Here is a 14,273-nt window from a genome sequence, read left to right as displayed (position 1 = left end):
AACAAACCCTGGGGAGAAGGAAAAACCTGCTTTTCAGAGTTGACACCGTGTATGATTTAACCTGTCCAGTTTTCGACAGAAAGTTATGACACAAGCAAAAAAATAAAAAAGTATGGCTCATACTGTAGGAAAAAAGAATCGATAGAAACTTCCCCTCGAAGAAGCCCAGACATCAGACTTAATGGACAAAGACTTTAAAGTAGCTATTAAAAATATGTTCAAAGGGCTAAAGGAAACCATCTGTAAAGAACTAAAGGAAAATGTGAGAACAAAATCTCACCAAAGAGAGAATATCAATAAAAAGAAATGAGAAAAAAAGGGCCAGGTAGAAATTCTGTAGTTGAGAAGTACAATATAACTGAGTGAAAAATTCCCAAGTGCGATACAACAGAAGATTGTAACCGGCAGAATAAAGAAGCAGCAAACTGAAAGGTAGGTCACCTGAGATTATCCAGTCTGGGGAGCAGAAAGACAAAGGGAAGAAAAATGAACATAACCTCAGAGACCTCAAGCCTACCAGCATATGCATAATGTTGATGGGCATACGTTGTATAAAAATGTGATTCATATGACTACTGTGACACAAAGCAGAGGACGGATAAGGATTTATGTAAGAGTAAAGTTTTTGTATATTATTGAAACAAAAAACTAGATTTTTATAAATCTAAACTAAATCTTTAAAAATTAAAAAATATTTTTAATACTAAGAAGATGTCAGTAACAAGATTCCCTTCAGTTTATTAATTATGTGGGTGGTAAAAATGGCAATTTTGTAGACTTGTAAATATAAGTAGACATGCATACATATTGGGTAACAAAACACCACAAAATAGTATGCATAAAATATTAGAAATATGCCTTATGTATTCATGTATACTGACATTAAAAGTGAATATGAAGTAATAGAAATAGAAAAAATAAAAATTAAGTTGTCATTTAAAAGTTTTTTTTAGTGTTTTTATTTACTTTTGAGAGACAGAGAAACATAGAGCATGAGTGAAAGAAGGGGAGAGGGAGAAGGAGGCACAGAATCTGAAGCAGGCTCCAGGCTCTGAGCTGTCAGCACAGAGCCCAACATGGGGCTTGAACCCACGAACTGTGAGATCATGACCTGAGCCAAAGTCTGATGCTTAACTGACTGAACCACCCAGGAGTCCCAAAATTAAGTTGTTAATAGCGTTGGTGGTATAGCTGCCTTCCAAAATTAAGTGTTAATAGTAATTCCCAGGACAACAACTAAGAAACTAAGAATGTATAGCATAAGAAATGATAAGGGAATGCGATGGTATACTAGAAAACATCTATTTAATAGAGAAGAGACAGTAATGGAGGAAGATAAATAAAGAGGACATAAGTCATATAGAAAACAAAATGATGGACATAAATGATACTTTATTAGCAATTACATTAAATATAAATGGATTAAACACTCCAATTATAAGGCAGAAATTTGCAAAATGGATTAAGGATACATGATCCAACTTGATGCTGTTTACAAGAAACACACTTTAGATTCAGCATCACAAATAGGATGGAAAAAGACAATGACCCAACATCAGTCTTTCTGAGGTATTATTATTTTTAATTGTTGAAATGAAAATTAATGCAATATTTTCCAAAAAAAATGTAGACAGAGTAATATAGTGAACCTTTATGTCCTTGATGACTTACTTGCTTTCTGGTAGGACAAGAGTTTCTAAGCTTATTTTGTACATTTTCTCTCCCCTGCCTGGAATCAAGCATTTCTCCAAGAAATCCTGGTTCCTTTTATTTGTTGGTTGTTAAATTTGCAAATTAGTGCTCACTATCTAGCAGGCTTTCATATATTATTTAGCAAAAGTATACTAGAAGGAACAAAGTTTATAAGTCAGGGTACTTTACTGCAGGTTTTTAAAATCTCCTTGTGCTCAGCACAGGGAGTCCCTCTGTGATGTTCAGAAGAGGTGAAATATTGAAGTCATAGCTTAACAAACATCCAAAAGCTGATTTATTCATCAAAATATATCCCCGTTCTGTGGTCCCTGGGTGGTTAAGTGTCTGACTTCGGCTCAGGTCACAATCTCGCAGTTCTTGAGTTTGAGTCCCACATCAGGCTTTGTGCTGACAGTGCAGAGCCGGCTTGGGATTCCCTCTCTCTCTGCTCCCTCCACACTTGGGCTCTCTCTCTCTCTCTCTTTCTCTCTCAATATAAACAAACTTTTTTTTCTTTTTTTCCCAATATAAACAAACCTAAAAGATATGTATATCCCTGTTCAATTAGTATTCTTTCTCTTGGTCAGGCACAAAGTCTGGGTGATTCTGATATTTGAGTCTGTTCTCTGGAATGTCTATCATAAATTTTCATATTCAAAATTAGTTTTGGCTTTCAAAACTTTGTCTATTTCAAGAGGAACCACATTTGAATAAGGGAAAATACTACCTCTCAGCTGATCTTGACCCAGAACCTGGGTTGAGATCTGTAAATGCCTTCTAGTCCTATCCCTGATTGTGATTCCGGGCACCATCTCGATGCTGACAGCATCCAGCCTTCTGTCTTTCACACAGCCTCTCGCTCAACATTGGAACCTACCAGATATCTCTACTTGGGTGTCCTACAGGCATCTCAACTGCAACATGTCCAAAATGGAACTCATCAGTTTCCCTTATCTCGTGTGTTCCTTTTCCACCTGTTTCAGTGAATGGGACCGCACATATACCAGGCACTGTTTGAAATCACGGTGATTCAGTAATTCATAACATAGACAAGGCCCCTGCTCTTTTGGAATTTGGGGAGACAGTGTTCTTTATGTGGAGAACGGAAGTGGTAGTGTGATATACAGCAGATTGGAATAATCGGGCATTTCTAAGGAGGTGACATTTAAGCTGATATCTGAAGGATAGTAAGTAGCCGATAGAGCAGAATTGTGAAAGAGGCCTTCCAGATAGATGAAATAGCAAGGGCAAAGCCCCTGAGGTAGAAAGGAATTTGCTCTCTTCCAGAATATGTCTTTGTGGAAAAAGGGGAGTGAGCAAGGGGGAAGTGGTCACTGGAGTTGGAGAGACACATAAGGACCAGATCACGCAGACTCTTGTAAACTCTGGTAAGGATTTTGTATTTTATTCTAAATGCAGTGGTAAACCACCCGGGCATATTAGGTGGAGGAGTGATAAAACTGGTTTGTAGTTAAAAACAAATCAGTCTGGCTGAGAGTCAGAGTTGAATGAATTTACCATGAGACGAATAGGTCCTTTCTAAGGGCCTCTGGGGAGCCCCAATAGTGTGTGTCCATGGCCATATGTTCTTATAATACTTGCACAAGTCAGATATTTTAAAAAGTGGTTATAACTGCCAACTCTTTTCACTGAACCTTCCCTTCCACCATATTTCCCCCTGTTGTTGGCTGGCGGCCTGTGGGAATTTCTGGGATCTGGCTACAGGGCAGTTGATGGAAATGCATTGTGTGTAGTTAGTTTATTGATAATGTAGGAATGTCTTCCGGGGACACGTCTACCCCCCAAAGTGTGCCTAAAGTGTGAGGCCACGGGTTGTGCTGCAGTAACAAATGTGCCTCTGGTGCCTGGCACAGGGAATATGTGGTTCGTGTAGAAGAAACTAGATTTGAAGTGCACAGAGCCAGAAGCTAGTCTACAGAAAGTTCTTCTAATTACCAGACTTGTAACATTGTACATGGAGGACTTGGTTCTTATCAATACCCGATCAAAACATAAGCTCTGACCTGACAGGAATAAAATCAGTAATGCCACATAAATGATTATACATATACCGTAAACATTTTTTTCTTTTTTTGATGGAAATCTAATTAAAGAGAATTTATCAGAATTTCTCTGTAAGCCCAAAGCTATAGCAGTGCCATAAACAATGAGTGTGTGTATGAAGTCTCATGTTTTATGCATCTCAGCATATTGGAGAGTGTTTCGTACATGTGATTCATGCTTTCAAGACAGAGTCTGGCAGTTTGCATGGACCAGCATGTAAAATTGCCACTAATACAGCCAAATGGCTTGCAGAGACAACTGCTCCAGCGGCAAACTGCCTACACTTGGTGTTCAGTATGTCAGTGTCTGGAGCAAAAGAGTGATGTGACGTATAATGGATAATATGTATCCGATATGGTTCCTGTTTTAATTCAGAAATATTGACTGACCCGAATTCGAATAGGACAGGAGGAAAAGTATCGTGGTGGAAGGCAAAAACCAAAACTGAAAGACTGCCAGAAGTGTCAACGTGTTGAAACCTTTTCTACTACAATCGAAACTACACACTCTGAAAATGAAGGATTGTAGAACGAAGGAAAAGAACAACTATAACCTAGAAAATATTGCTAATGGAGATGATAACAAAAGAAGGGAAAGAAGGTTGTAAGCATCAGACGCACCTCAAGAGGAACTGAAAAAGTGCAGGATAAAAGTTGTAACGATGCAAAACAATTTGTAGGGGCCACAGAGCATATATGAAAGTTCCATTCACTGACTTCAGTAAGAACTGTGAACTTTCCTGTGCTGTTTGTGATGAAGAATAATTCCATTCAACATTGTTTAATGAAAGATGTATTTTCCCCCAAGTCATTATCCCAATAGTATTTGCACAGAGTCAAGCACAATATAAAGTGAATCTTATAAATGCTTAAATTAAGCTGTTCTGAGATCCTCTTTAGCCTATCTCAAGACTAAAGATTATTGTTTTGCTTATAAACTCTTCAACAGAACAGACTGCATGAATATATTAATTCGTGGAGACTCCACAAAGCACCAGGAGGCTATGTGTTTTTTAAAAACATTTTTAATGTTTATTTTTGAGACAGAGAAAGAGAGAGAGACAGAGCGTGAGTGGGAGAGGGGCAGAGAGAGAGGGAGACAGAATCTGAAGCAGGCTCCAGGCTCTGAGCTGTCAGCACAGAGCCCCACACGGAGCTGAGTCAGAGTTGGTCACGTAACCAACTGAGACACCCAGGTGCTGTGGGAGGCTATGTTTTACTTGGAAAACCTGAAAGTCAAATGAAAATGCACTAAACCAATGTCTTGAAAAACAGATAAGAAAAGACATTTAGTATAGTTTCAGCTATTAAATTTTTAAGTGAAAGAGGTTTCCTCTTCAGCAGTTACAAAGAAAAGCGGCATTCTTCAAAAACCAAATTTCATGGGAATCTTTCAACAAATTAACAAAGTGAATTGATTGTTGCATAAGTACTTGAAAAAAATGGAAAGATTAAGATGTGACTTATTTATTCAAACTAGCTTACAAGAATTTATGGAACCAAAGAGGAAATGAAGTGGGAAATTAAGTTAGAAAACTAGACCCTAAATAGTACTCCATTATTGCAGATTCTACCTTGGCTGTGACAAACACCCGCCAGCTGGTCATGCCAAGCACTGCTGTTGTGGCTCTTTCTTGATAACACACCAACATTTGACAAGTGGAAGTTTCTTAGAAGTTAGTTCCAACAAGGAATCCAAAACAATATCCACGAACTTTTTGTGTTTTCACACATGAGAAATCCGTTACTGTCTCCTCACTTTAAATGGATATTTTTTAGCCATGCATGACTTTGTAACATCATGCATTGATCTTTTGAAAAATATTGCTTCACTGAGTTATGTAGACCTTCTAAATATTGACATAAATCATGATATGATACAAAAACATCACATTTGTTGCTCTAACCATGGATCGCAGCAGGAAAGTATGTTTTGGAAAGCTGTCAAGCTCATGGTGGAAGATGCAAGTTTGCTAAAACTCTAACTTTTACTTGAAAACTTGAATTTTCTAATTGGCAAAAAAATGCTGTCAGTTATTTTTCTTGAAGTGACAGCCTCACTTTGTTAATTTTAGGGGAAATGGCTGCCAAGAACCCAAGTCTGAATAACCAGAGTTTCCCTGTCAGAAATTCTTCTAGGTAAACATGTTTTGTGGAAAAGGTGGCTTTAGTATTGCACAAGTGTTTGTCTCTGAGGCAATTATTTTTATTTATTTATTTATAATTTTTTAATGTTTTAAATTTATTTATTATTGAGAGACAGAGAGAGGCAGAGCATGAGCAGGGGAAGTCCAAAGAGAGGGGGAGACACAGAATCTGAAGCAGGCTCCAGGCTCTGAGCTGTCAGCACAGAGGTCGACGTGGGGCTTGAACTCACAAACCACGAGATCATGACCTGAGTCAAAGTCCAATCCTTAACTGACTGAGCCACCCAGGTGCCCCTGAGGCAATTATTATACTTCGGGATGCAGCTTAAGTGATTTACATGTGCTTCCCATTTTTGTCATACAGAATATTAAGAAATTGTGTACTCAAAGGTCAACATAGATAACACTGATAATTTTCGCTGCTCCATCAAAGACATTCTTTTCATTATTTATTTATTTTGAGAGAGAGAGAGAGAGAGAGAGAGAGAGAGAGAGAGCGCGAATCCCAGGCAGGCTCTACACTGTCAGTGCCCATGCGGGGCTTGAACTCATGAATCACGAGATCATGACCTGAGCTGAAACCAAGAGTTGGATGCTTAACCTGCCTGAGCCGCCCAGGCCCCCTCATCAAACACATTCTTCTTCTTCTTCTTCTTCTTCTCCTTCTCCTTCTTCTTCTTCGCGTTTATTTATCTTTGAGATAGAGAGAAAGCAGGAGAGGGCTAGAGAGTGGGAAACAGGATCTGGCGCAGGCTTGTGCAGTGAGCACAGAACCTGATGTGGGGCTTCAACTCACAAACCATGAGACCATGACCTGAGCTGAAATCAGGAGTTGGCCACTTAACTGACTGAGCCACCCAGCCCATCCCCCTCCTCAAGCACATTCTTAAGTGCAACTGGGTTTTTCTTTTCTTTTTCACTTTTTTAAAGTTTATGTATTTTGAGACAGAGAGAGGGAGAGAGAGAGAATTCCAAGCAAGATCCACACTGTCAGGGTGAAGTTGGATATGGGGCCTAAACCCATGAACTGTGAGATCATGACCTGAGCTGAAATCAAGAGGCAGATGCTCAACCGACTGAGCCACCAAGGTGCCCCCTGGCTTTTCCTTTTTTAAAAAACTAAAACTGCATATAGTGGTGACAAAGACAATGACCACTAGTAACATTTGGTATGACTCCCTAGTTTCTTAGAGCTGTTGTAACGAATTCCACAAATTTGGTGATTTATTTATTAATGTTTTAATGTTTATTTTTTTAGAGAGGTAAAGAGACAGAGTGTAAGCAGGGGAGGGGCAGGGAGAGCGGGAGACACAGAGTCCGAAGCAGGCTCCAGGCTCTGAGCTGTCAGCACAGAGCCTGACGTGGGGCTGAAAGCCACAAACTGTAGGATCATGATCTGAGCTGAAGTTGGATGCTTAACTGACTGAGCCCCCCAGATGCCCCAAATTTGGTGATTTAAAACAACGCACATTATACTTTTGCCATTCTGAACGGCCAAAGTCCGAAATCAGTTTCACTGGGCTGAAATGAAAGTGTACCCCCTCCAGAGGCTATAGGGGAGAGTTCGTTTGCTATTCATTTTCAGCATCACGAGCCACATTCCTTTGATCCTTGGCTCATGGACCCTTCCTCCATTAAAAACCAGCAACATAGCAGCTTGTTGTAGTCATTAGGTTGCCTTCTTCTCTTCAAATGTGATGGTTGGAGGAGGTATAGAGAGGACATGACCCCGGGTTGACCTTTGAACTGATCTCGGGCAGTCGGAGGCCCCTCCCTCCCTCCCCTGTACTTGGGATGTACACTCTACACACTGTTCTCACAGTGGGCCCCATTTTTAAGGACACAGTCGTGAGAGAGAAAGGACTTGTTGAGATCATCGGGACTGAATAGGTGACAGAATCCCACTAAGGCCTCTATATAAACTTTTAGGATACTGGCGGGCGGATGCAGAGATCTAAGTTTTTGTGGCCATCCAAGATAGGCCTCGTATGTAAGTTTCCTTGCTTATGACACCTGCCACCTACCAATCAGGGGTGGCGAGCCTCTTTCTTTGGTCTCCCCCTGCCCTCCCTTTAGAAGGCCAGTTTGCAAATCAATAGTGACCATCCTAAAGAAACACGATGGAACCCCAATCCCCAAAATTGGTGTGGATATCGAGGCTGATAGTGCCGCACATACACGAAGAGGGCATGAAAAGCTTTATTACTGGGGCCCCTGGGTGGCTGAGTTGGTTGAGTGTCCCACTCTTGATTTCAGCTCAGGTCACGATCCCGGGGTTGTGGGACCAGCCCCGTGTGGGGCTCTGTAATGTGCGTGGAGCCTACTTAAGATTCTCTCTCTGCCCTCTCCGCTGCTCTCTCTCAAATAATAATAATAAAATATAAAACTGTATTTTAAAACGTTTGTTCTTTACTTTTGAGAAAGAGAAGGAGAGAGAGAGAGAAGACACAGAATCCAAAGCAGGCTCCAGGCTTCAAGCTGTCAGCACAGAGCCTGACACAGGGCTCGAACCCACAAACCATGAGATCATGACCTGAGCTGACGTCAGATGTTAACCAACTCAGCCACCCAGCCACCTCTAGAAGTGTCTTTATATATTTTTTTAAAAAACTTATTATTTACACAATTGAGGCTTTCCTGGGAGAGCGGGGCATACCTCCCAAGAAGTCTGGAAATGACTTGAGAGAGCAGGGAAAGGAAAGTAGCCTGAGTTTTTTAAAAAAATTAAAGACCTGTTTTACTGTGGTTAGGGGAGGAGGGCCGGGGTGGGAGTTCCTGTGCACAGGCAGGGCCTGATGTGGTTTGAATCTCCAAGGTGGCAAAGGAGGGAGTGTCCAGCCTTTCTCATCAGCTCACTTAGATGTAGGGCAGAAGGGAGAAGAGAGAGGAGTCCAGTTTTAAAGGTGTTAGTTAGCAATCAAACATCAGAAAACAGAGTCAGAATCCTCATGATCGCTTCCTTCTTATAAGGACACTTGTGATTACCTTTAGGGCCCATGCAGATGATCCAGAATAATCTCTCCATCTCAAGATCTTTAACTTCATCACATCGGCACAGTCCTTTAGGCCATATAAGGTAACATTCATGGGTTCCAAGAGTTTTGGACCAAGATATCTTTGAGGAATACCACAACCCATCACTGATTTTGCACTGGTAGCACACACAGCAACATAGTGCAAAAGACAAATGACTTCTTAGTATTATGAGAACAGTTACCATGGACCCCTTAAAAGGGTCTCAGGGAACCCCACAGGCCCAGGGGCCACATTCTGAGTACTGTCGCTCCGGGGTAGGTAGGTGGAAGTGGACTTACTGAGGTAGGAGGGGTGTGCACCTGCACTTCGCCTTGGCACTGGCAAATCGTTCCTAAAGGTTGTGGCAGCTTGCATTCCCACCAGGAAGGTCTCAGGGTTCCTGTGTCCCCACCAACAACTGGTGTCATCAGATTTAAAATGTTTGCCGGTATGACAGATGTGACACAAAATCTTATTCTTGTTTTGCTTTGTATTTCTCTGACTTTAAGTGAAGTTGCACATATTTTTTTAATATATCTATTGGTTAGTTTGATTTCCTCTTTCTCCACCTATTTTTTCTATTGTGCTGTCTTTTTCTTAGTGTTTTAGTGAGCTCTTCATATATTCTAGATATTAATATATTAATACAATAAGTGCTCTAATATAAATTTATATTATAATACAAATATCTTTTCCTTAGTAGGTGTTGTGAATTTTTAATGGTGGGTTTTTTCATATGGAAGTTTTTATTTTTAGAGAGAGAGAGCACACATGGGTTTGTGTGTGCATAGGCACGAGTGAGCAGGATGGAGGGGCAGAGAAAGAGGGAGTGAGAACCTCAAGCACACTCCACACCCAGCGTGGAGCCCAATGCAAAGCTCAAATCTCACAACATGATCTGAGCCAAAATCAAGAGTCAGGCACTTAACTGACTGAGCCACCCAGGTGCTGCTGGAAGTTTTAATTTAAAAAAATATTTTGAGTATAGTTAATATGTGATGTTATATTAGTTTCAGGTGTGATTACACTTCTCTCTATGTCATGCTAGGCTTACCACAATTGTAGCTACCATCTGTCGCCCTAGAATAATACCATTGACTGTATTTCCTATGCTGTGCCTTTTATTCCCTTGACTTATTCATTTCATAGCTGGAAACCTATATCTCCTGCTTCCCTTCCCTTATTTTGCCCATCCTCCCATTCCCTTCCTTCTGGCAGTTATTAGTTTGTTCACTGTATTTCTAAGTCTGATCATGCTTTTTGTTTGTTTATTCATTTGTTTTGTTTTTATTTTGGAGAGAGAGAATGCAAGTGGGGAAGATGGGAAGAGGGAGGGAGAGAGAATCTTAAGCACGCAAAATGTGGAGCCCCATATGGTGCTTGATCCCACAACCCTGAGATCGTGACCTGAGCTGAAACCGAGTCGGATGTACAACCGACTGAGTCACGCACGTGCTTCATTTGTTTTGTTTTTTTAGATTCCACATATAAGTGAAATTGTATGGTATTTGTCCTTCTCAGTCTGATTTATTTCACTTAGCATAATACCCTCTAGGTCCTTCCATGTTGTCACAAATGGCAAGATCCCCTCCTTTTTATGGCTGTATAATACTCCACTGGTCATATGGAAATATTAAATTCAAATAAAGAGAAATCAAAATATCTGTCTACTATTTGTGCCTTTAGTGTTGCATTAAGAAATCATTTCCTTTGTATCGTAGAATCTTTAGTATTTGTTTCTAAAAGGCTTTAAGACACACCTCTTTACATCTTTAAACCACAATTTATTTTTTGTGCTTGATGTGGGAGGGAGCGTTCTAATTTTTAACCTGGAAAGACATTTATCCAAGCACAACTTTTTGAATTACCTGCATTTTTTTTCTTACGACTGAGTTGTAATTCTGTCCCTTTTACATGCCAAGTTTCTATATATAAATGAGACTGCTTCTTGATTTTCTAATCTGTTCTGGTTGTCTGCTTGTATATTGCTACACCAATACCCCATTTAATATACATTACTCCTTTTAAGTCTTAAAATCTGGTAGTGTAGGTATCCTTGTTCTTATCCAAGATCATTTAGTCTGTTCTTGAGCATTGTTAATTCCAGTTGGAATTTTGATTGGAATTGCAATGAATTAGCAATTCAATTTGAGGACAATTGACATCTATATAAAATTTCCATCTATCAATGTAATGTATTCATTTATATAGGTCTTCCTTTATGTCCTTCAATAGAGTTTTATTATCTTCATAAATACCTTACATAGCTTTTATTCTATTTACTCCTAGCTGACATAGAGTTTTGAAGTTTATGGTGAATTGCTTTTAAAAAAATTTTAAAAATTAATTTTCCAGTTCTAAATTAGTTATTACTGAATAACACTATATTGTATCCAACACTCTTGCTAAACTCTTACTTCTAGTAGTTTTTAGCTTTTTGTGGATTTTTAATGGGTTATTTTGTCTGCAAATGATGATATTGCCTCTTCCTTTCCAATTCTAACAGATATTAGTTATTTCCCTGTCTTATTGCTTTGTCCATGACCTCCAATATGATGATAAATAACAGTGGTGGCAGAATATCCTTCATAACATTATCCTTGCCTTCATCCTAACTTTGATGAGAATGCTTCTAATATTTCAGTGATCTTTCATATAGGTGTTTGGAGAGACCCATTTGTTATGTTTAAGTTCCCTTCTCTTCCTGTTCCAAGCAGCACCATATAGGCTAAGTCTATTCAGTTCCAGCTCTTATCAAAACATATCCATCATATATTGTATTTGTAGGGCCTTTGAAAGTCACTCATTTGCACAGTTATAATAATAGACAGACAAGACTTGAAAGTGGGACTTAGTGTCACTATAGCCAGTGGTTGAGAGACATTTTTGAGTAATGTTATCTTTACGGGAATCCAACTCTGTTATTTATTAACGGGGCAAGTCAATTAGCCAATTAACCTTTTTAGGCCTCAGATTCCTCATCTGCCTATAGGCAATAATGATATCCACTTTAGATTCATTCACTGAACAAATATTTATTGAGTCAGTCACGTTTTACTCATGGGGACATATCAGTGAATAGAAAATAAAAATCCCTGCTCTCATGGAATTTAAAAGTTGTAGCGAAGATTAAGGGAGATAACGGTTCCCGATGTTTGGAGCAGCACCTGGCACATAATAAATCCTCAAAACTTGTTACTGTTTGCTGCTATTACAGTATTGTTCCCCTGGAAGATCCTGTAGCTCAAAGCATCTAGGTTTGTTCATCCACTCGATAAATTTTTATTTTGCCCCTACGTCATGCTAGGCATTTCACTAAGAACTAGGGGGACTATCTCCTCTTGGCCCACATCCTAAGAAATCAAAATATTAAAAGTGTTGCTTAGACGAAAATGTAGGGTTTTTCCTACTTGCTTTGAAGCATTGGTGGCCTCGTCTGATGCTTGCAGCTGATTTTGTTTAATTTAATAAACTTATTGAACTTTTCAAATATTGTCAAATAGAGAATAATGTAATGAAGACGCATGTGCCTATTATTTGTTTAGCTTCAACAATTATCAGTCAATAGTCAGTCTTGTTTCATATGCATCTCCTCCCACCCTCCCCCATTATTTTGAAGTAACTCTCAGACATCATTTCATCTGTAATGATTTCTTTTTTTTTTTATTGGAGACATGCTTTATTTATTTAAAATTTTTTTCAATGTTTATTTATTTTTGAGAGACAGAGAGTGAGTAGGGAAGGGGCAGAGAAAGAGGGAGACACAGAATTTAAACCAGGTTGCAGGCTCTGAGCTGTCAACACAGAGCCTGATGTGGGGCTCAAACCCATGAACTGTGAGATCATGACTTGAGTGGAAGTCAAGAGTTGGAGGCTTCACTAACTGAGACACCCAGGTGCCCCAGGGAAGACATGCTTTAAAGGAAGATGAATCAAGGAGCTGAAAACTAGCAAGTAAAAAGATCAAACATTAATTGATCATCTATTTTGGGCTGGACAGAACACTAAATTTTAAGTGGGGAGGGAAGGAGGAAACTTAGGAGAGCAGCATTTACTCCAAGAGACATACCATTGCAGTTCTGTGAAAAAGCACATCCATGTTGGTGGGGTTAGCAAAACCTCAGTCATTTGTAATAAAAGCAAAGGAAAGTAGCCTTAGCAAAGAAAACTGAAGTGTGAGACACTGTAAAATACAATCCAAGTGAAAACATTGCTCTTAGAAGATTCTCAGTAAATTCTCTGAATAAATGAAAAAACAAAACATCACTCCCACAAAACACATGAACTCTAAACTAGGAGTGCCTAGAAAGAAACTAGGCAACAAAACAAACCCCCAAACTCCCCAGTGGGCATTTTTTCAATTTTTAGCACTCCACAGAGAATAATTCCTAAATTTCCTCAGCCTGTATCTGAGGAAAAAGCTATGGATTCAGGGGAGTCAGTTACAGAGAAACCATGGGAATTTCTAGTTTGGCAGGCTCTGGGTTCAACATTCTATTATTACTCCAGGTAAAAGGTGAGCATCCCTGAACCTAACGTTTTCATGTGTCAAACCGGGAAAATAATGATTCTTTTATAAGGTATCTGTAAGGAGTGAATGAAAAAGGCAGGAATTTGACCCAGGAAACACTTGTAACTGTTTAAACGCGGAAAGGTTTCAAAAGTAGACTGTCAGGAATGAAGGTAGAATATACTGGAAACAAATAGCAGGGAAACAGCTAATTTGCAGGTGCGGCGGCTCTGAGGGATCCTGAGGCTGAAAGTGCTGGAGGCTCAGGAGACCGAGGGAGACACATCCTGGCCCCAACTTGGCAGCAGGACCGGAACCTTCGTTCGGCACCGTTACCCCAACGCCAGGTTCCGATCCAGGCAACGGAATCCAACCGTCTCCAGGGTGCGCCCTTTTCTTTGTTCAAATTAGAGCCGGGTTGGAGGAGGAAGGACACGCGGTAAACAACAAAACCACCAAGATCAGAATGGGTGTCAGCGAATATAGAAAACCCCGCAGAATGAGGAATGAGAAACGCCCCGAGAAGTGTTCGCGTCCGCAGCCCCTTCCTGAGCCCCCTCCAGCCCGCCCCACGGCTCCCCTCTCTGGGATGTCGAACGTCGCCCTTTCCTCCTCCTAACAAATCCAAGCATCCATAGAAACTTATTTTTCTTCCAAAGTCCGAGTCAATTTCGTTGTGGCGGATGTTTTTCATCGCTTTACCCCAACCTTCCTCCGTTTCTTTGGCGAGATCTGAAAGTGAGGCTGCCCGGCAGGCGGGGGCCCCAAATCCGGGCGGCCGGGGGGCCTGTGAGCGAGGCGCCGCGGTGCCGCTCAGAGCGCGGCCAGGGCCCCGGCAGGACGGGC

This window comes from Suricata suricatta, chromosome X (genome assembly GCF_006229205.1).
Source record: "Suricata suricatta isolate VVHF042 chromosome X, meerkat_22Aug2017_6uvM2_HiC, whole genome shotgun sequence".
In the NCBI taxonomy this organism is placed as follows: Eukaryota; Metazoa; Chordata; class Mammalia; order Carnivora; family Herpestidae; genus Suricata; species Suricata suricatta.
Note: the sequence above shows the minus strand (reverse complement) of the source record.